The sequence below is a fragment of the Dendropsophus ebraccatus genome, chromosome 2 (genome assembly GCF_027789765.1).
Source record: "Dendropsophus ebraccatus isolate aDenEbr1 chromosome 2, aDenEbr1.pat, whole genome shotgun sequence".
In the NCBI taxonomy this organism is placed as follows: Eukaryota; Metazoa; Chordata; class Amphibia; order Anura; family Hylidae; genus Dendropsophus; species Dendropsophus ebraccatus.
The window spans coordinates 12,525,153-12,549,139 of NC_091455.1; the positions used below are offsets into that span (position 1 = coordinate 12,525,153).

General features: G+C 43.6%; 1 protein-coding gene and 1 long non-coding RNA gene across 2 annotated transcripts in view; one reads left to right on the forward strand and one right to left on the reverse strand.

The window, feature by feature from the left end:
* The window catches only part of LOC138784292 (uncharacterized), a 43,297-nt gene extending 39,703 nt beyond the window's left edge, over positions 1-3,594 (reverse strand). Inside the window, exon 1 of the long non-coding RNA XR_011361804.1 lies at positions 3,506-3,594. This is a non-coding gene — a long non-coding RNA (uncharacterized lncRNA). The remainder of the gene's footprint in view (positions 1-3,505) is intronic.
* Positions 1-23,987, forward strand: part of KCNK9 (potassium two pore domain channel subfamily K member 9) — a 144,139-nt gene that overhangs the window by 80,354 nt on the left and 39,798 nt on the right. The window lies entirely within an intron of this gene.

Below are 23,987 nucleotides of genomic sequence, written 5' to 3' on the forward strand. Positions count from 1 at the left end.
GTCTCAGATCTCGGTGACCTTGATCTAATGGCTTCTTATCTCCCCAAGGACATCACACCTGACACCGGGACAAAAAGTCGCCAATTATCATCTCCATGTCAGCCGTGCATCTCAGGGCGCCGCGTCTTCAGATCTTCTGTGATGCGGCAGATTAATATCCGACCATGAATGAGCTATTATACCTTGTGTTATAAAGCACGCCGCCTCTTTTATTCCTAGACGGTCGTACAGTATTTCATTAGCTGTAGAGTTTAGAGATCCTTATGTGAACTAACCGCATCCGTAAATTCATTCATCACAAGTCAATGGGTTTATTTTTGGAAATCTCTAAAAAATGGAAAAAAAAAAAAAAAAAAGGATTTTTTTTAAAGGCTTAGAGCAAAGAGTTTGATTTTCATTCCAAGACAGGAGCCCCCTGCAGTGGAGCAGGATTTATTGCTGCACTGTGGTGTTGGTTTACTATTGGTGGAGTAGGATATATTGCAGTGGAGCAGGATTTATTGCTGCACTGTGGTGTTGGTTTACTATTGGTGGAGTAGGATATATTGCAGTGGAGCAGGATTTATTGCTGCACTGTGGTGTTAGTTTTCTACAGGTGGAGCAGTATTGCTGCACTGTGGGTCTGATTTATCTTCAGTGGAAAAGTATTTATTCCTGTACTGTTAGATTAGTTTTCTACAGGTGGAGCCGTATGCTGCACTGTGTTGCTGGTTTATTGCAAGGGGAGAAGTATTTATTGCTGCACTGTGGTGCTGGTTTATTGCCAGTGGAGAAGTAGTTATTGCTGCACTGTGCTGCTGGTTTACTGCTGATGGAAAACTATTTATTGCTGTGCTGCTGTGCTGGTTTATTGCTGATGGAAAACTATTTATTGCTGTACTGCTGTGCTGGTTTATTGCCAGTGGAGAAGTACTTATCGCTGCACTGTAGTGCTGGTTTTTTGCTGATAGAGAAGTATTTATTGCTGCACTGTGCTGCTGGTTTATTGCTGATGGAGAAGTATTTATTGCTGCACTGTAGTGCTGGTTTATTGCTGATAGAGAAGCACTTATTGCTGCACCACAGTGCTGTTTTTTCTGCTGATGGAGAAGTATTTATTGCTGCAATGTGCTGCTGGTTTATTGTTGATAGAGACGTATTTATTGCTGAACCGTAGTGCTGGTGTTTTGCTGATAGAGAAGTATTTATTGCTGCACTGTGCTGCTGGTTTATTGCTGATATAGAAGTATTTATTGCTGCACTGTGCTGGTTTATTGTTGATATAGAAGTATTTATTGCTGAACCGTAGTGCTGTTTTTTTTGCTGATAGAGAAGTATTTATTGCTGCACTGTGCTGGTTTATTGCTGATAGAGAAGCACTTATTGCTGCACTGTGCTGCTGTTTTTTTGCTGATAGAGAAGTATTTATTGCTGCACTGTGCTGCTGGTTTATCGCTGATAGAGAAGCACTTATTGCTGCACTGTGCTGCTGGTTTATCGCTGATAGAGAAGTATTTATTGCTGCACTTTGCTGCTGGTTTATTGTTGATAGAGAAGTACTTATTGCTGCACTGTAGTGCTGCTTTGCCAGTGGAGAAGTACTTATTGCTGCACTGTAGTGCTGGTTTATTGCCAGTGAAGAAGTACTTATTGCTGCACTGTGCTGCTGGTTTATCGCTGATAGAGAAGTACTTATTGCTGAACTGTGCTGCTGGTTTATCGCTGATAGAGAAGTATTTATTGCTGCACTGTGCTGCTGGTTTATTGCTGGTAGAGAAGTACTTATTGCTGCACTGTGCTGCTGGTTTATCGCTGATAGAGAAGTACTTATTGCTGCACTGTGCTGCTGGTTTATTGCCAGTGGAGAAGTACTTATTGCTGCACTGTGCTGCTGGTTTATTGCCAGTGGAGAAGTACTTATTGCTGCACTGTGGTGCTGGTTTGGTGCTAGTAGGGGATATTATGTGCACTATATGGCAGTATTCGAAGCTGTTGGGTAGTATGTTTTTGTTGGTGAGGCCCCAGCACTCCCTACACAGTATATAAGTGCACTCTCTGTATACTTTCTGGTCTTGTGTCCTGCTGATTCTGCTGGTACTGCCTCTGGGTGTGTATGTGAGTACCGAAAGCAAATGCCACACAGGGCACCATCTATCCGAAGGCCGGCACTGCTGGAGACAACATTAAGAATTTAAAAAAATATATACAACTTTTTATAAGGGGTAAATAAAGCAAATATACCCCGAAGCCAGTACTATTAGTGATAACACTATATTAGTATTTAATATATCATTGGGGAAAATACCCCTTAAACCCCTAGACGATCCATGACGTACATGTACGTCATGGGCTATGAAGACCACTCCAGAGCGGAGCGCAATTCATGGCAGGTGGGGACCGGCTGCAGTCAGCAGCTCACCGCTAATGACACCGTGATTGATTGTTAATGACAGGCTGCAGGGATCGTGCTGCAGCCTGTCATTAACCCCTTAAACGCTGAGATCGCTCAGCTCCTGAGCAGCTCCTGTCACTTAACGATTGAGAACCCCGCAGTGTAACTGTGGGGGTCCTGATCACTTTCACGGACCGCCGGAGGTCTCTTACCTTCCTCTATGCGGTATGATCGGCGATCTGCTGATTGAGTCTGCCACAGGCAGTCTCATTATATAAATAAAACATATAAAAATAAATGAATAAATAAACATATTATATACCGTAGTGTGCGTAATTGTCCCATCTATCAAAATACAACAATCGTCATCGCACGGTGTAAACGAAAAGAGGGAAAAAGTGCCAGGATAGCAGATTTTTTGTTACGTTATATATTAGAAAATAATTAATAAAATATGGTATTAATAACCTAGAGATCATGGCAGAAAAAATGACTCCCCATACAGCCCCGTAGGTGAAAAAATAAAACTGTTATAAGCGTCACTATAGGCCCATTTTATTAATAATAGCAAAAAAAAAAGGATTTAATAAAAAAAATATATAGAACATTAGAGAATCTGTGTAAGGCTATGTTCACACTACCTAAAATAACGGCCGTGGATTTCAATGCGGCCACGAACGTATAACATTTTCTGAGTGGTTTCTCGGGCTGGGCGCAGTATTTAAAGTAAATGACCTGTTTCATCCTGGTTATAATCATGCTAGGAATCAAAATTAAACAACGGCCGTAGTTTCACGACTAGCCCGTACCATAGTAATTCTACGGCCGCTGTTTCGGCCTCAAAATAACGGCCGTTGAAAATAACGGCCGTTATTTTACACAGTGTGAACATAGCTAGTGTAAAACTAGTGTAAAAAAATATAAATCCATCAACCTTTAGCACACTGCTGTCAATTTTTGCGCAAAGCACAAGTTGCAATGACATCCATTTGTATTGGTCATTTAACAGCAAATAACGGCCACTAGATTGAAACAACGACCATTATTTGCAACAGTTGTTCATTGAACCTACTCAAAACGATTGATAAATTCCCTGTTGTATCTGCAGGGGTTCTGGCTTTTCTTATTACTCACAGCTATAGAGGATGACAAGGATATTACGGAGCAAAGGTGACAAACTAGCGGCTCTCAAGGTGTTGTAAAACTATAAGGGGAGATTTATCTGGCTGAGTTGCCCCTAGCAACCAATCAGATTCCACCTTTCATTTTCCAAAGAGTCTGTGAGGAATGAAAGGTGGAATCTGATTGGTTGCTAGGGGCGACTGAGCCAGTTTCACTTTACACCAGTTTGATAAATCTCCCATATAAAGTAATGCCCCGGGCAAACCCAAAGGTGTAAACAAAGTGCCAGAATTTAGGCCAAATTTTTTAAGACAACTAAAGCAGTCTAACCATTTCTCATTGTGATAGACCTGTCGAATTTGTAGTGTAACGGCCCTACTACACGGGAAGATTATCGCATCAAAAAATCGTTACATCTTTCGAATTTAAATGATTATCATTTTGCCTGAATGCAGGTAATGATCGGAAAATCGTTCGTGTGTCGTTGATCGCATCTTTTGAACTGACCATAAAATCATTGTTAGTCGTCTGCTAATCGCTCACTGTAATTCCGCATTCGTTCACTAATTAACGTTCGCTGGGATCAGATGGAGTAAACGATCGTAGCTAGCGACTATTCTGTGTAATATGGTATCGTTAAAAATCGATTGGTCCAGTAGGACCCTAAACCTACTTTTACACACTGAGATGTCTCCTCTTTTCATATCCCTTCCTGACTTTGGCTTCAACAATCTGTCAGATAAATCTGTGTAAACGCACCATTATTCCAGCACTTGCTGTGAGGTGATTGACAGGTTCCACTACATTTGGTTTCTTCTGCTAGCCTAAGTGATGGACAGGTTACCACTTATCTCCCCTCCCTGCCAGTCCATGCGCTGTGTGGTCTGGATGTCAGAGGGCTGGTCCAATCACACCCTGGACCAGGACATCTCATAAGAACTACTGGACCAATGCCCAGTAGTCACTTGCAGCCTAGCAAAAGATCAGCAAGTAGGCAGGCACAGTCTTAGGGGGCCTAGCGCCAGGGCTCACACTGTCTGTATATCCCTCTATTCTTTCCAGGTCCCGGGCTCCCTTACAACAGGGTTGGCAAAACCTGTAAAAAGAGGTGAAAAAATTTTAAGAATTTTGAGGAGTTGTTCATATTGGCTGCTGGATTTGATTCACAATCAACAGCCAATTTAGATTCATACAGGAGCAGAGACCTCAAACGACCATACATACATATGCTTAATGAAGGGGAGCAGGGATTCCCTCCATTTGACAGGAGTCACTGCTTTTACTGCAAATAAACCCCTCCAAAATATTCTGGGTTTTTTTTGTTTGGGAAAATTACAATAAAAGTAATTTTAAATAAAAGAAATTGTTTATCTCTAACTGGCTGGAATTTTAATTTGTAATTGGCATTCATCCATATAAGGTATAGTAAATAGGGATGGTCCGAACCCTCCGAGGTTCGGGTTCGTATGAACCCGAACGCTCAGCATCAGATTCCCGCTGTCTGCCCGCTATGGCTGTATCCCAGTTTTCCAGGCGGTCCTCTTGCTGGATCCGCCCGCTGCACGGAGCGGCCAGACAGCGGGAATCATTGCCGAGAGTTTGGGTTCGTACGAACCCGAACCGAACTCGCTTCGGACCATCCCTAATAGTAAACATCAAAACCAAAAAATCAATAAAACAGGTTATGTTTGGTTTACATTTTTCCTTTTTGGTCAATAATTTTTTTTTTTTTTTGTTTTCTAATAGTTTAGTATTAAGTGTATGAAGTATGAGGCTATGTTCACACATAGTATGAGACCGGCCGCTCCGCGACCCGGCCGGGTCACTGAACGGCTGGTCTCAGAAAAGATCATCCCGGCGGGTACTGCAGTACTGGCCAGATGATCTTTAGCACTGATGAGTTCTGATGCGGGCGCATCCGTGCGAGCCTGCATGAGAACTCTCCACTGCACACAATGGAGCGTGCGGCCATAGCCACTCGCTCCATAGTGTGCACTGACATGTCAGTTGTTTGCGGCGCCACTAGGGTTCCATAGACGGCAAGGTAACGTATCTTTTTGTATTAATCAAGGCCGTTGTTGCAATCGGCAACAAAGGCCGCACTTTTACGAAAATATACATTGTGTGAACATGGCCTGAGGCTGCATTCCACTGTTTTTCTCTAAACATTCTTCTAAGGCTAGGTTCACACTGCGTTTTCAGCATCCGTTTAACGCATCCGTTTTTTTGCAAAAAACGCATAAAAAACGGATTGCAAAAAACGGATTCATTTGTGTGCATCCGTTTTTCCATTGACTTCCATTATAAAAAAAACGGATCCGTTTTTTTTGGCAGACCAAAACGGACCAAAAAACGTTGCTGACCCTATTTTTCTGGACGTTAAAAAAAACGGATCCGTTAAACGGATGCTGAAAACGCAGTGTGAACCCACCCTAATGGTCACAATGTTTAAACCTGAACACATTTTTTAAAACATTTTTTTTATTCCCGTAAATTTTAAGGTCTGTCAAATTCTAAATTTTGTTAAATTATAACCCACTAGATTTGTTTTAAGACAAACACTTTAGGCAAAAAAAAAAGCCTGATGATTAATTATTAAAATGCAATGTACAAATCTTGACTTGATTTTCCCCGGAGCCTTCAGAGCTGCATGCAGAGCGATGAGTAACTTAAGGCTGGAGGAATGACTGGATTTCACGGCACTAAAATGGAATAAAAGGGAACAAATACAGGCCAAGCGAGACATCGTGCCTGGGCCTAAGAGCTCAGCGTTCCCTGACTTATCAAGGTCAAGAATATCAGACTATGAACTAATACCCGTCTGTATCCTAGAGAGAAAGCAGAAAAGAACATCACATCTGACATTTTCCTGAATTTATACAAATTGTACAATAGTCATCACATATCTGTAATAGAAATAATGGTACTGTACATTATAGAACTATTATAGTAGTTATATTCTTGTATATAGGGGCAGTATAATAGTAGTTATATTCCTGTATATAGGGGGCAGTATTATAGTAGTTATATTCCTGTATATAGGAGCAGTATTATAGTAGTTATATTCTTGTATATAGGAGCAGTATTATAGTAGTTATATTACTGTATATAGGAGCAGTATTATAGTAGTTATATTCCTGTATATAGGAGCAGTATTATAGTAGTTATTGCAAGGAGGAGAAACAGCTGACCCGCACCACTACACAATAGTCCAATGCTAATGGATCCACGGATTATAATTGGCAGGATACACTGCGATGCAAAACGGCTAAGCGCCGGGGGTGCAAGATGATGAGGGAGTAGTACGCTGTGTGTAAGGTAGACGAAGACAGCACTCACCCGGTCTGTATCAGCTCAGTTTATTCCATGCACCGCTGGTGGCAGGGAGGGAGAGGTGAGGACGCGCACTGGGACGGCCGTTTCGGGGACACGCCCCCTTTGTCGACCAGATAATGACGTCATGTGGTGAAGGGTGTGCTATATACACAGGTACCGTGCACGTGATCAATTAAGGAGAAAAATGTGTGTTAAACAAATAACAAAGACATTTACACAAAAACACTGAAATCGTTACGCTCGTTGAGGCCGAGCGGACCCGTTGCGTTAAGTCTGGAGATCCAGAGGGACTCTTTTCTCAGAAGTGTCTGATGTTTATCAGCTCCCTCCGGTACGGCATTAACTCTTTCTAGTCCGAGAAATTTTAGGTTCCTGGTGTCGCCGTGATGGACAGTTCTTACATGTTCTATAAGGCGTGGAACGCCTTTGCCCGTCTTTACAGAGTAAGCATGTTCTTTAAACCTTACCCATAAAGGTCTCTTGGTTTTTCCTATGTAGTATGACCCACAGCTGCAAATGATCGCATATACTACGAAGGGAGATTTACAGGTAATGAAATCTTTTATCATACACTCGTGGCCTCCCAAGCGAATGAAAGATACATTTAACAATTGGGTGCAGTACTTGCACTGGCCACATTTTCTGTTGCCTTGAGGCAGTGTCTTAGATAGCCAGTCAGTATTTTTTATTTTTAAATTGGAATTGTTTAGATGGTCAGCTATTGTTTTATTCTTTCTATAGGAGACACAAGGCTTCCTCTCTGCAATTTCCTTGAGGTCAGGGTCTGACTCTAAAAGGTGCCAATGTTTTTTAATGGCCTCCTGTATTGCCCCATTATTAGGGGAATTCTGAAAGATAAAATTAAATCTCCTGTCCAGGGATTTATGTTTAGCTGTATGCGACAGAAGGTTGGTCCTACTCTGTATACTGGCTCTGTGACGTGCTTCTTTCACAAGAGTGTCAGGATATCCTCTTTCAGCAAATCTCCTCTCCATCTCGGCAGCCTGTTTATTAAATGAATCATCTGTAGAGTTCACCCTGCGCAGGCGCAGCATCTGTCCATAAGGAATTGCTTTCTTAACGTGCGCAGGGTGTGAGCTGCCGAAATGGAGAAGAGAGTTGCAAGAGGTAGGTTTCCTGTACACCGAGGTGTGGATCTCATTATTGCGGATATTGACCTGAACATCCAAGAATTCAAGGGAATCGCCGCCGAATTTGGAAGTAAAAAGCATATTAACGTGATTATGTGTATTAAGAAATTGAATGAAATCAGAAAACTGTGCCTCTGTGCCCTGCCAAACAATAAAGATGTCATCAACAAAACGGTGATAAGACTTAATGAACTTAATATAGGGGTTGGTAGTGGAGAAGACAACATCGTGTTCCAGCTTAGCGAGAAACAAATTGGCATACGTACAGGAGACCGGCGTGCCCATGGCAGTGCCGATCTCCTGCCGATACCAACTGTCCTCGTAGCGGAACACGTTGTTGGTGAGAATAAAACGTAAAGCTTCACCAATAAAATTGACCATGGCAGTGGGGTTGTTACCCTGAGTGACATACCACTTGACAGCCTCCACACCCGCATCATGAGGGATGCGGGTGTAGAGGCTCTCCACGTCAATAGAGGCCAGAGCACAATCATCCGTCCATGTAATGTCACCAAGGACTTTAAGAAAGTCACTAGAATCTTTTAGAAAAGTTGGGGTATTTTTAAGGATCGGGTTTAGGAGCCAGTCTAAGAACTGAGACAGGCTTTCAGTTACGGAGTTGATGGCTGACACTATAGGACGCCCAGGCGGCGCTTCCAAGGACTTGTGGACCTTGGGTAGGAAGTACCACCTGGGCGGTCTAGGGGCATCTGGGAGGAGTTTCTCTGCTAGATTCTTGTCCACTGCACCCTCTCTTGTGTGCTTGCTGAGCAACTTCCTGAGCCCATCTTGTATGCCTACCATAGGGTCCTTGTTAAGTACAATGTATGTGTTCCTGTCCCCTAATTGGCGTTGGGCTTCAGTGTTGTAATATACTTTGGACATTATAACTGCCGCCCCTCCCTTATCGGCTCTGCGTACTACCAGGTCTTGACGTGACTTCAGCCAACGGATGGCTCTATTTTCCCTTTCGGTGACATTCATGGATGCGGGTGGGTATTTAAGTGCTCTGACATCCCTGAGCACAGACTTGTGGAATAGGTCAAGTGGCCCTCCAGGTGTCACCTGTGGGGTAAAGGTAGATTTTTTCCCCCCCGTGAAGCTGGAGACTGTGGTGATAGGAGGAGTATCCGGGGGAGCAGGAATGTCCGCTAGGATACGCAGACACTCAATCTCCTCCGCATTAAAGCCTATGGGTGCTTGGAACCCTAGGGGCCCTATGGAGCATCTGGACACTGGGTTCTGCTGTTGTGAAGTGAATTTATTGGTAGCGAAATATTTTACTAGGTTGACCTTTCTAATAGCTTTAAAAAGGTCAACTTCAAACCCTATGGGGTCAAAATTCTCAACTAAACCAAAATTAAGTCCCTTAGATAAGACTTGGAGGCAGTCCGATGGGATATCAGTTCCTGAGATGTTGATTACGTTGTTAGGTAATTCTAACGTTTCCATGACACGTTTTTTCTCTTCCTGTCTCCTTTTCCTCGTTGACCTCCACTTTTTGCCCCCCCTTCTGGTCTTCCTCCTAAAGGGGCGGCGCGGGATGAGTTTAAGGAGGATACGGGACCCATCTCTGTATTGCTGGTGTAGTCGTCCGATCCGCTGGATTCCGACTCCGTGGTGTATACATCACTCATGTACTTGCGTCTGGGAGGGCCTCTTCTATGTTTCTGGCTCCAATCAAACACATGCTGGGTATCGTAGTCAAGTTTGTCCCTCATAAACTTGTCTTTCTTTCTTTCTTTTGTTTCATTTTGAAGGGCAATAAGCTTGGTCTCGAGTCTGGCAAAGAAGGTGTTAGCCTGTTCTTCCGAGACCCTATTACGTAGCTCATGCTTAGCTTTGCATAAATCTGTTGTCACCGTCTCATACTCTTTGCAATGTCGCTGGAGTGTAATAGACATTAAGTGCATGGCATGTTTCTGATGTGCCATCTGCCAGGCGTGAATGAATTCCGGGTCATCTTGGTATAGTGATGGTGCCTTATATGACCGCAGGCCTCTTGGAACTCTATTATTCTCCTCGTAGGCTCTAAGGGAGTTAATGGTCCAGAACAATCTGGTCTCCCGGTCCGCTAGATGTGATATACGATACTCCAGTGCTCTTGTGCTGATGACTTGCACTGATTCCTTTGCGTTACATGACGCAAAAAACGCATCCGCTCCCTCCCTCCCTGCTTGTAGAGCCTGCACTGGAAGAGTAGACTCTGCCGTTTGGATTTCCATGCTGGATGTGTGGTGTGCTGAGTAGAGAAACAGGTAAACAATTGCAAGGAGGAGAAACAGCTGACCCGCACCACTACACAATAGTCCAATGCTAATGGATCCACGGATTATAATTGGCAGGATACACTGCGATGCAAAACGGCTAAGCGCCGGGGGTGCAAGATGATGAGGGAGTAGTACGCTGTGTGTAAGGTAGACGAAGACAGCACTCACCCGGTCTGTATCAGCTCAGTTTATTCCATGCACCGCTGGTGGCAGGGAGGGAGAGGTGAGGACGCGCACTGGGACGGCCGTTTCGGGGACACGCCCCCTTTGTCGACCAGATAATGACGTCATGTGGTGAAGGGTGTGCTATATACACAGGTACCGTGCACGTGATCAATTAAGGAGAAAAATGTGTGTTAAACAAATAACAAAGACATTTACACAAAAACACTGAAATCGTTACGCTCGTTGAGGCCGAGCGGACCCGTTGCGTTAAGTCTGGAGATCCAGAGGGACTCTTTTCTCAGAAGTGTCTGATGTTTATCAGCTCCCTCCGGTACGGCATTAACTCTTTCTAGTCCGAGAAATTTTAGGTTCCTGGTGTCGCCGTGATGGACAGTTCTTACATGTTCTATAAGGCGTGGAACGCCTTTGCCCGTCTTTACAGAGTAAGCATGTTCTTTAAACCTTACCCATAAAGGTCTCTTGGTTTTTCCTATGTAGTATGACCCACAGCTGCAAATGATCGCATATACTACGAAGGGAGATTTACAGGTAATGAAATCTTTTATCATACACTCGTGGCCTCCCAAGCGAATGAAAGATACATTTAACAATTGGGTGCAGTACTTGCACTGGCCACATTTTCTGTTGCCTTGAGGCAGTGTCTTAGATAGCCAGTCAGTATTTTTTATTTTTAAATTGGAATTGTTTAGATGGTCAGCTATTGTTTTATTCTTTCTATAGGAGACACAAGGCTTCCTCTCTGCAATTTCCTTGAGGTCAGGGTCTGACTCTAAAAGGTGCCAATGTTTTTTAATGGCCTCCTGTATTGCCCCATTATTAGGGGAATTCTGAAAGATAAAATTAAATCTCCTGTCCAGGGATTTATGTTTAGCTGTATGCGACAGAAGGTTGGTCCTACTCTGTATACTGGCTCTGTGACGTGCTTCTTTCACAAGAGTGTCAGGATATCCTCTTTCAGCAAATCTCCTCTCCATCTCGGCAGCCTGTTTATTAAATGGCAACAGAAAATGTGGCCAGTGCAAGTACTGCACCCAATTGTTAAATGTATCTTTCATTCGCTTGGGAGGCCACGAGTGTATGATAAAAGATTTCATTACCTGTAAATCTCCCTTCGTAGTATATGCGATCATTTGCAGCTGTGGGTCATACTACATAGGAAAAACCAAGAGACCTTTATGGGTAAGGTTTAAAGAACATGCTTACTCTGTAAAGACGGGCAAAGGCGTTCCACGCCTTATAGAACATGTAAGAACTGTCCATCACGGCGACACCAGGAACCTAAAATTTCTCGGACTAGAAAGAGTTAATGCCGTACCGGAGGGAGCTGATAAACATCAGACACTTCTGAGAAAAGAGTCCCTCTGGATCTCCAGACTTAACGCAACGGGTCCGCTCGGCCTCAACGAGCGTAATGATTTCAGTGTTTTTGTGTAAATGTCTTTGTTATTTGTTTAACACACATTTTTCTCCTTAATTGATCACGTGCACGGTACCTGTGTATATAGCACACCCTTCACCACATGACGTCATTATCTGGTCGACAAAGGGGGCGTGTCCCCGAAACGGCCGTCCCAGTGCGCGTCCTCACCTCTCCCTCCCTGCCACCAGCGGTGCATGGAATAAACTGAGCTGATACAGACCGGGTGAGTGCTGTCTTCGTCTACCTTACACACAGCGTACTACTCCCTCATCATCTTGCACCCCCGGCGCTTAGCCGTTTTGCATCGCAGTGTATCCTGCCAATTATAATCCGTGGATCCATTAGCATTGGACTATTGTGTAGTGGTGCGGGTCAGCTGTTTCTCCTCCTTGCAATTGTTTACCTGTTTCTCTACTCAGCACACCACACATCCAGCATGGAAATCCAAACGGCAGAGTCTACTCTTCCAGTGCAGGCTCTACAAGCAGGGAGGGAGGGAGCGGATGCGTTTTTTGCGTCATGTAACGCAAAGGAATCAGTGCAAGTCATCAGCACAAGAGCACTGGAGTATCGTATATCACATCTAGCGGACCGGGAGACCAGATTGTTCTGGACCATTAACTCCCTTAGAGCCTACGAGGAGAATAATAGAGTTCCAAGAGGCCTGCGGTCATATAAGGCACCATCACTATACCAAGATGACCCGGAATTCATTCACGCCTGGCAGATGGCACATCAGAAACATGCCATGCACTTAATGTCTATTACACTCCAGCGACATTGCAAAGAGTATGAGACGGTGACAACAGATTTATGCAAAGCTAAGCATGAGCTACGTAATAGGGTCTCGGAAGAACAGGCTAACACCTTCTTTGCCAGACTCGAGACCAAGCTTATTGCCCTTCAAAATGAAACAAAAGAAAGAAAGAAAGACAAGTTTATGAGGGACAAACTTGACTACGATACCCAGCATGTGTTTGATTGGAGCCAGAAACATAGAAGAGGCCCTCCCAGACGCAAGTACATGAGTGATGTATACACCACGGAGTCGGAATCCAGCGGATCGGACGACTACACCAGCAATACAGAGATGGGTCCCGTATCCTCCTTAAACTCATCCCGCGCCGCCCCTTTAGGAGGAAGACCAGAAGGGGGGGCAAAAAGTGGAGGTCAACGAGGAAAAGGAGACAGGAAGAGAAAAACGTGTCATGGAAACGTTAGAATTACCTAACAACGTAATCAACATCTCAGGAACTGATATCCCATCGGACTGCCTCCAAGTCTTATCTAAAGGACTTAATTTTGGTTTAGTTGAGAATTTTGACCCCATAGGGTTTGAAGTTGACCTTTTTAAAGCTATTAGAAAGGTCAACCTAGTAAAATATTTCGCTACCAATAAATTCACTTCACAACAGCAGAACCCAGTGTCCAGATGCTCCATAGGGCCCCTAGGGTTCCAAGCACCCATAGGCTTTAATGCGGAGGAGATTGAGTGTCTGCGTATCCTAGCGGACATTCCTGCTCCCCCGGATACTCCTCCTATCACCACAGTCTCCAGCTTCACGGGGGGGAAAAAATCTACCTTTACCCCACAGGTGACACCTGGAGGGCCACTTGACCTATTCCACAAGTCTGTGCTCAGGGATGTCAGAGCACTTAAATACCCACCCGCATCCATGAATGTCACCGAAAGGGAAAATAGAGCCATCCGTTGGCTGAAGTCACGTCAAGACCTGGTAGTACGCAGAGCCGATAAGGGAGGGGCGGCAGTTATAATGTCCAAAGTATATTACAACACTGAAGCCCAACGCCAATTAGGGGACAGGAACACATACATTGTACTTAACAAGGACCCTATGGTAGGCATACAAGATGGGCTCAGGAAGTTGCTCAGCAAGCACACAAGAGAGGGTGCAGTGGACAAGAATCTAGCAGAGAAACTCCTCCCAGATGCCCCTAGACCGCCCAGGTGGTACTTCCTACCCAAGGTCCACAAGTCCTTGGAAGCGCCGCCTGGGCGTCCTATAGTGTCAGCCATCAACTCCGTAACTGAAAGCCTGTCTCAGTTCTTAGACTGGCTCCTAAACCCGATCCTTAAAAATACCCCAACTTTTCTAAAAGATTCTAGTGACTTTCTTAAAGTCCTTGGTGACATTACATGGACGGATGATTGTGCTCTGGCCTCTATTGACGTGGAGAGCCTCTACACCCGCATCCCTCATGATGCGGGTGTGGAGGCTGTCAAGTGGTATGTCACTCAGGGTAACAACCCCACTGCCATGGTCAATTTTATTGGTGAAGCTTTACGTTTTATTCTCACCAACAACGTGTTCCGCTACGAGGACAGTTGGTATCGGCAGGAGATCGGCACTGCCATGGGCACGCCGGTCTCCTGTACGTATGCCAATTTGTTTCTCGCTAAGCTGGAACACGATGTTGTCTTCTCCACTACCAACCCCTATATTAAGTTCATTAAGTCTTATCACCGTTTTGTTGATGACATCTTTATTGTTTGGCAGGGCACAGAGGCACAGTTTTCTGATTTCATTCAATTTCTTAATACACATAATCACGTTAATATGCTTTTTACTTCCAAATTCGGCGGCGATTCCCTTGAATTCTTGGATGTTCAGGTCAATATCCGCAATAATGAGATCCACACCTCGGTGTACAGGAAACCTACCTCTTGCAACTCTCTTCTCCATTTCGGCAGCTCACACCCTGCGCACGTTAAGAAAGCAATTCCTTATGGACAGATGCTGCGCCTGCGCAGGGTGAACTCTACAGATGATTCATTTAATAAACAGGCTGCCGAGATGGAGAGGAGATTTGCTGAAAGAGGATATCCTGACACTCTTGTGAAAGAAGCACGTCACAGAGCCAGTATACAGAGTAGGACCAACCTTCTGTCACATACAGCTAAACATAAATCCCTGGACAGGAGATTTAATTTTATCTTTCAGAATTCCCCTAATAATGGGGCAATACAGGAGGCCATTAAAAAACATTGGCACCTTTTAGAGTCAGACCCTGACCTCAAGGAAATTGCAGAGAGGAAGCCTTGTGTCTCCTATAGAAAGAATAAAACAATAGCTGACCATCTAAACAATTCCAATTTAAAAATAAAAAATACTGACTGGCTATCTAAGACACTGCCTCAAGGCAACAGAAAATGTGGCCAGTGCAAGTACTGCACCCAATTGTTAAATGTATCTTTCATTCGCTTGGGAGGCCACGAGTGTATGATAAAAGATTTCATTACCTGTAAATCTCCCTTCGTAGTATATGCGATCATTTGCAGCTGTGGGTCATACTACATAGGAAAAACCAAGAGACCTTTATGGGTAAGGTTTAAAGAACATGCTTACTCTGTAAAGACGGGCAAAGGCGTTCCACGCCTTATAGAACATGTAAGAACTGTCCATCACGGCGACACCAGGAACCTAAAATTTCTCGGACTAGAAAGAGTTAATGCCGTACCGGAGGGAGCTGATAAACATCAGACACTTCTGAGAAAAGAGTCCCTCTGGATCTCCAGACTTAACGCAACGGGTCCGCTCGGCCTCAACGAGCGTAACGATTTCAGTGTTTTTGTGTAAATGTCTTTGTTATTTGTTTAACACACATTTTTCTCCTTAATTGATCACGTGCACGGTACCTGTGTATATAGCACACCCTTCACCACATGACGTCATTATCTGGTCGACAAAGGGGGCGTGTCCCCGAAACGGCCGTCCCAGTGCGCGTCCTCACCTCTCCCTCCCTGCCACCAGCGGTGCATGGAATAAACTGAGCTGATACAGACCGGGTGAGTGCTGTCTTCGTCTACCTTACACACATTATAGTAGTTATATTCTTGTATATAGGGAGCAGTATTATAGTAGTTATATTCTTGTATATAGGAGCAGTATTATAGTAGTTATATTCTTGTATATAGGAGCAGTATTATAGTAGTTATATTACTGTATATAGGAGCAGTATTATAGTAGTTATATTACTGTATATAGGAGCAGTATTATAGTAGTTATATTCCTGTTTATAGGAGCAGTATTATAGTAGTTATATTCTTGTATATAGGGAGCAGTATTATAGTAGTTATATTCTTGTATATAGGGAGCAGTATTATAGTAGTTATATTCCTGTATATAGGAGCAGTTTATAGTAGTTCTATCCCTGTATATAGGAGCAGTATTATAGTAGTTATATTCTTGTATATAGGAGCAGTATTATAGTAGTTATATTCCTGTATATAGGAGCAGTATTATAGTAGTTATATTCCTGTATATAGGAGCAGTATTATAGTAGTTATATCCCTGTATATAGGAGCAGTATTATAGCAGTTATATTCTTGTATATAGGAGCAGTATTATAGTAGTTATATCCCTGTATATAGGGGGCAGTAGTATAGTAGTTATATTCTTGTATATAGGAGCAGTATTATAGTATTTATAGTCCTGTATATAAGAGCAGTATTATAGTAGTTATATTCCTGTATGTTAGGGCCACGGCGGCGTCCCGTGCTCCGGACCGCCGCCGCACCCTCTCTCCCGCATCTGCAGCAGCCGGTGTCCATAGGCAGGGACCCGGCGCTGCTGTTGCTTCGGCCCTGGGGGGCGCCTCACCTCACCGCGTTTCTGTCCGTCGCTGTGCCGGCCGGCGCGCGCGTCCCCGCCTCCTAGGGCGCGCGCGCCGGCTGTCTCAGATTTAAAGGGGCAGTGCGCTCCTAATTGGCCTGTATGTCTATCACCCCCCTATAAGTTCCAGCCCTGCCCCCTTTCAGGTGTTGGAGCCTCTACATGCTTCCCATAGCGTTTGGCCCAGCTCCCTGTTGTTCCTGATTCCTGTCCGCTACCTGGTCCCTAGTCCTTGTTCCTGGTTCCTGCTCCTCTGTTACACTATTGCTCCTGTGTTCAGCCTGTCACCTGCGGTTACACCTACAGACCTCTGCCAGCACCATCTCCTGCCTACTGCTCCTGCCACGCCTCGCCTGCCGTCACTAGCAACCAAGCCTGGGGTAGCGACCTGGGGGTCGCCTGCCGCAGCAAGTCCATCCCGCCTTGCGGCGGGCTCTAGTGAAAACCAGCGGCCCCTTAGACTCCGCTCCCTGGTGAGGTTAGTGCCATCGCTAGTGACGGTCCAGTGGATCCACTACTCCAGACGTTACACTGTATATAGGGGCAGTATTGTAGGAGTTATATTCTTGTATATAGGTGGTGGTATTATAGTAGTTATATTCTTGTATATAGGGGCAGTATTATAGTAGTTATATTCCTGTACATAGGAGCAGTATTATAGTAGTTATATTCCTGTATATAGGAGCAGTATTATAGTAGTTATATCCCTGTATATAGGGGGCAGTATTATAGGAGTTATATTCTTGTATATAGGAGGTGGTATTATAGTAGTTATATTCTTGTATATAGGAGCAGTATTATAGTATTTATAGTCCTGTATATAGGAGCAGTATTATAGTAGTTATATTCCTGTATATAGGAGCAGTATTATAGTACTTATATTCCTGTATATAGGAGCAGTATTATAGTAGTTATATCCCTGTAAATAGGGGTCAGTATTGTAGGAGTTATATTCTTGTATATAGGAGCAGTATTATAGGAGTTATATTCCTGTATATAGGGGCAGTATTATAGTAGTTATATTCTTGTATATAGGGGGCAGTATTGTAGGAATTATATTCTTGTATATAGGAGGTGGTATTATAGTAGTTATATTCTTGTATATAGGGGCAGTATTATAGTAGTTATATTCTTGTATATAGGAGCGGTAATGTATAGTCTTGTATATAGAGAAATCCAGTTAAAATCCATGTAGTGAAGGGAAATTTTCATTTTATGTGTGGAAACCGGCACCATTTTTATTTCCTTGGATGCTACAGCAGCATTAATTACATATAAATATCTTCAGGCTCAATTCTCAATAACAAGAACCAAATTACATTTCTGACATACATGCGCCCAACTGAATTAGAAGAGCAAAGAAGAAAATAACTTCACAAAAATAACATTACCTTTTATGTAATAACCATGGAGTATATTACGTATTGTTGTATTTGTACTGCCTGGCTCCAGATCCATAACTTTTATTATATAACATTTCTAAAAGTGGATGGACTACAGGCTAAGGCTGGGTTCACACACAGTATGACACTGGCCGTGTCACAGAAAGGCCGATGTCAGTGAAGTCCATCTTCTGAATTAACTTTATTTCTTTAGAATTGGGATGCGGGCACTTTCCGGTGTGCCTGCATTTTAATTACTAATAGCAGAAAATGTAAAGTGCGGCCGGAGCTGCACTTTAACATGTTTGCTGTATCAGTCTTGTCTATTCATTTAACAAAACTGACATTTTAGTTTTTTGTGTGGCCGCAGTGTATACAGTGTATGCACTCCGGCCGGGATTCTATTGCAATCAATTTAATGTATTTTTTTTATTTATTAATACCCATTATCAATTGAATAATTATGTTGCATGAAATTAACAGCCTGAGGCCGGTGTCATGGAAGATCTTATTTTCTGAATTCGGATGCGGGCGCACCCATGTGTGTCTGCATCTGAATTCACTGCTGCACACAATGGAGACTGCGTCCGGAGCCTACTACTACAATACTATAATACTGCTCCTATATACAAGAATATAACTACTATAATACTGCCTCCTATATACAGGAATATAACTACTATAATACTGCTCCTATATACAGGAATATAAATAACATAATACTGCTCCTATATACAAGAATATAACTACTGTAATACTGCCTCCTATATACAAGAATATAACTACTATAATACTGCTCCTATATAACAGAATATAACTACTATAATACTGCTCCTATATAACAGAATATAACTACTATAATACTGCTCCTATATACAGGAATATAACTACTATAATACTGCTCCTATATACAGGAATATAACTACTATAATACTGCTCCTATATACAGGAATATATCTACTATAATACTGCCCCCTATATACAAGAATATAACTACTATAATACTGCTCCCTATATACAGGAATATAACTACTATAATACTGCTCCTCTATACAAGAATATAACTACTATAATACTGCTCCTATATACAAGAATATAACTACTATAATACTGCTCCTATATACAGGAATATAACTACTATAATACTGCTCCTATATACAGGAATATAACTACTATAATACTGCTCCTATATACAAGAATATAACTACTATAATACTGCTCCTATATACAGGAATATAACTACTATAATACTGCCCCTATATACAGGAATATAACTACTATAATACTGCCCCTATATACAGGAATATAACTACTATAATACTGCTCCTATATACAGGAATATAACTACTATAATACTGCTCCCAGGGCCGGCGTTAGGGGGGGGCAAGCAGGGCAAATGCCCAGGGCCCCCATCCCCCAGGGGCCCCCTACCGCAGTTCCAGTGGAGAGGAGAGCACAGACAGCGTCCTCCAGCGTCTGGCAGTGATCCCTGGCTGCTGCTATCAGGGGTCATGCAGAGGCTGCAGGACGCTGGGCTCGGTGTCTGCTCCCCCTCCCCCTCCCCCTCCCTCCAGCTCCTCTCACTGCACGTGACTTCCTGCTCTGGTGTGGAGCTGTCGGGACGATGGAGGAGAGGGCTGCCGGGTGAGGATGACAGCCTGCTGCTGCTGCAAGGTACATGAGGGGGATTCACCACTACAACCAGCATGCTAGAGGGAGTAAGTATTCTGTACATGTAGTGTGTAATGTGTATAAATGTAGGTGTATAATGCATGAATGTAGTGTGTGTTACATGTCCTGTGTATAGTGTGTGGACTGGATGGTTTGTATCTGTATAATGTGTTTTCATGGGTGTGTGAGAGTGTGTGTATATATATATATATATATATATATATATATATATATATATATATATATATATATATATTAGTGTGTGTGTATTAGCACTGCTGACTCCAAGTGTTGAGGTGAATAGACTGTACATAGGAGCTGCAGCCATTCTCTGGCCTCATCAGTCCTATGTAATTGCTGCAGCTCCTATGTATAGTGTATGATGACATCACCAAGGCAATACGGTGTATTTTATTGAGAAAAAAATAAGGTGTTATTCAGTCCTTAGGTGGTGGTCACTGCATGGCGGTAATATTGGTCTGTATATAGTGTCATTATGCAGTGGTCACTCTTTGGCATTAATATTGGTCTGTATATAGCGTATATACTGTATATAGTCATTACTGCCATAGATTGACTACCACATAATGACACTATACAGACCAATATTACCGCCATACAGTGACCACCACATAATGACTCTATATACACACTATATACAGACCAATAGTACAACCATAGAGTGATCGCCACATAATGTTGGTCTGTATATAGTGTGTATATAGAGTCATTATACAGGGGTCAGTCTATGGCAGTAATTTTGGTCTGTATATAGAGTCATTATGCAGTGGTCACTCTATGGCGGTAATATTGGTCTGTATATAGAGTGTATATAGAGCCATTATACAGGGGTCAGCCTATTTCAATAATATTTTTCTGTATATAGTGTGTATATAGAGTTATTATGTGGTGGTCAGTCTATGGCGGTAATATTGGTCTGTATATAGCGTATATATAGAGTTATTACTGCCATAGATTGACTGCTACATAATGACTCTATATATACACTATATACAGACCAATAGTACAGCCATAGGGTGACAGCCACATAATATTGGTCTGTATACAGTGTATATAGAGTCATTTATTATACAGTGGTCAGTCTATAGCGGTAATATTGGTCTGTATATAGTGTATATAGAGTCATTATGCGGTGGTCACTCTATGGCGGTAATATTGGTCTGTATATAGTGTATATAGAGTCATTATGGGGCGGTCACTTTATGGTGGTAATATTGGCCTATATATAGTGTGTTTTCTTCAATAACGGTATGGAGGTAATATTTGGTCCTGATTATAGTGATTTTTTTAAATAATTTTTTTTAAAGCAATTCATATAAATAGTTCTTGTGTTTACACCACTAGCGGCAGTCCTGACATGTAGGGGCAGTCCTGGCATTTAGCGGCTGTCCTGGCATTTAGCGGCAGTCCTGGCATGTAGCGGCAGTCCTGGCATTTAGCGGCAGTCCTGGCATTTAGCGGCAGTCCTGGCATGTAGCGGCAGTCCTGGCATTTAGCGGCAGTCCTGGCATTTAGCGGCTGTCCTGGCATTTAGCGGCAGTCCTGGCATGTAGCGGCAGTCCTGGCATTTAGCGGCAGTCCTGGCATTTAGCGGCAGTCCTGGCATGTAGCGGCAGTCCTGGCATTTAGCGGCAGTCCTGGCATTTAGCGGCAGTCCTGGCATGTAGCGGCAGTCCTGGCATGTAGCGGCAGTCCCAGAATGTGATTTTTTTAAATAATTTTTTTTAAAGCAATTCATATAAATAGTTCTTGTGTTTACACCACTAGCGGCAGTCCTGACATGTAGGGGCAGTCCTGGCATGTAGCGGCAGTCCTGGCATTTAGCGGCAGTCCTGGCATTTAGCGGCAGTCCTGGCATGTAGCGGCAGTCCTGGCATGTAGCGGCAGTCCCAGAATGTAGGGGCAGTCCTGGCATGTAGGGGCAGTCCTGGCATTTAGCGGCAGTCCTGGTATTTAGCGGCAGTCCTGGCATGTAGCGGCAGTCCTGACATGTAGCGGCAGTCCCAGAATGTAGCGGCGGTCCTGACATGTAGGGGCAGTCCCGACATGTAGCGGCGGTCCCGACATGTAGGGGCGGTCCCGACATGTAGGAGCAGTCCCAAAATGTAGCGGCGGTCCCGGCATGTAGCGGCAGTCCTGACATGTAGCGCCAGTCCCGGCATGTAACCTTCTGAACTGAGTAAGGGCCCTAATACATGGAGCGAAAATTGTCCGAATCAGGATGCTATCGCTCTGTGAGGACACTGGGGAACATGATCAGGTAGTATAAATCACAGACACGGCCTGAGGACACCGGGGAACGTGATCAGGTAGTATATATCTTTATTGTTTACTATATACAGCAAGGATTGCACACACATCACTAATGATATACTGTATATATACACATAGGGGGAGATTTATCAAACATGGTGTAAAGTTAAACTGGCACAGTTGCCCCTAGCAACTTATCAGATTCCACCTTTCATCACTCAGATTCTAAGTAGGTGGAATCTGATTGGTTGCTAGCGGCAACTGAGCCAGTTCTTCTTTACACCAGTTTGATAAATCTCCTCCATAGCTTTTGCTGTAGTAGGCTCTCTAAGCGAGCTCCATTCTACCAGAATGGCGCTCACTTCTGCAGAATATCAGGCCGTGTAATACGGCCTTAAAAGTGGCCGTACGCTTCCAATAACTGCTGGCTGAACAATCCTTCAGCTGACAATTATCTCTCCCATCTGGTCCCGTCCTCCCCATACACAGAAATTTGGCACATCTGAGTTTTCCTGTGTTTTCTATAAGAGGGGAAAGCCATAGCCATACAGATCTGATGGCGGCTTATCTCTCTTAGAACAAAGAGGTTGGGCATTGATTTTCCATCAAGCTCGACCCCCTATGTCCACTGATATCATCTGTCAGAGGACTGTCCAGAGAGCCCCATACACCTTACACTGATGGCCGAACCCACCACGAGCAACAGGTACCACCAACAAAAGAGTAAAATGTATGGGGACCTTAAATTGTTGCTAAAATATTTCAGCATTTGGGGCCCCACCTTTAACTTTGCCCAGGGCCACATCTAGTCTAAAACCGGCCCTGACTGCTCCTATATACAGAATCTTTTTGATTTCTTACTGCATAGTATTATGATATCATAGTAAGTAGTTGGGGAAAGCAGATAGAACTGGAGACTACACAGTGTGTTGGACCCCTAGGACATGTATATGTATTGGAGCTGTATACATAACGTGGTATAAATATTTTCCGGAGACTAATTGCATTGTTGCCTCAGTTCAGATTGGGTCATTTGCATTGCATCAATAATTCATATATTATCAGGCTTGCCTTGTAATTTATGGGCAGGATTTATTGTTTCTCTATAGGGGTATCCTGATCCTCTCATGATGGGCTGTCCTTAGGATAAGTCATCTATATTTAATCAATTATGGTCCAATTATCAGCAGAATTATAAGTCGTGCTCCAGCGAGTGCCACAGTCTCTTCATTACCTGTACATTCACATGAGACTGTGTTGTAGTACCAGGCGTGGCCACATAGCTGTGGTGGCACTCTGTTTACACCTAATGTACAATCTTTTAAGCCTCTTATAAAAGTCCATGCCACCACACAGGGTTCCTGTGCTACAAGAACACATTGGCCATCCAAAATACGTTGCATACCTGCACCGTATATACTTTCATACTTACAGTTTAAGATGAATGACAACCTGTGTAGTCTACTGTGATGATAACCATTCAGGCTGGTTTAAGTATTAAGGGATTGATGCTGACATCCCTGGCGGGATAGTGCACTGAACTGGTTGATGATAACATCCCTGGTGGGATAGGGCACTAATCTGGTTGATGCTGACATCCCTGGTGGGAAAGGGAACTGATCTGGTTTACAAAAACATCCCTGGTGGGATAGGGCACTGATCTGGTTGATGATAACATCCCTGGCGGGATAGGGCACTGAACTGGTTAATGATAAAATCCCTGAAGGGATAGGGCACTGAACTGGTTGATGGTAACAACCCTGGTGGGATAGGGCACTGAACTGGTTGATGGTAACAACCCTGGTGGGATAGAGCACTGAACTGGTTGATAACATCCCTGGTGGGATAGAGCACTGAACTAGTTGATAACATCCCTGGTGGGATAGGGCACTGAACCACTTGATAATATCCCTGGTGGGATAGGGCACTGAACTGGTTAATGATAACATCCCTGGTGGGATAGGGTACTGAACTGGTTGATGACATTCCTGGTGGGATAGGGCACTGAAGGGGTTGTTAGAAATATCTCTATGGCAGTGACAACATCTGATACTAACATCCTGGTGGGCTGCGGCAGCGAACAGGTAACGCAGGGCAGCATGGTGGCTCAGTGGTTAGCACTGTAACCTTGCAGAGCTGGGGTCCTGGGTTCAAATACGACTAAGGACAA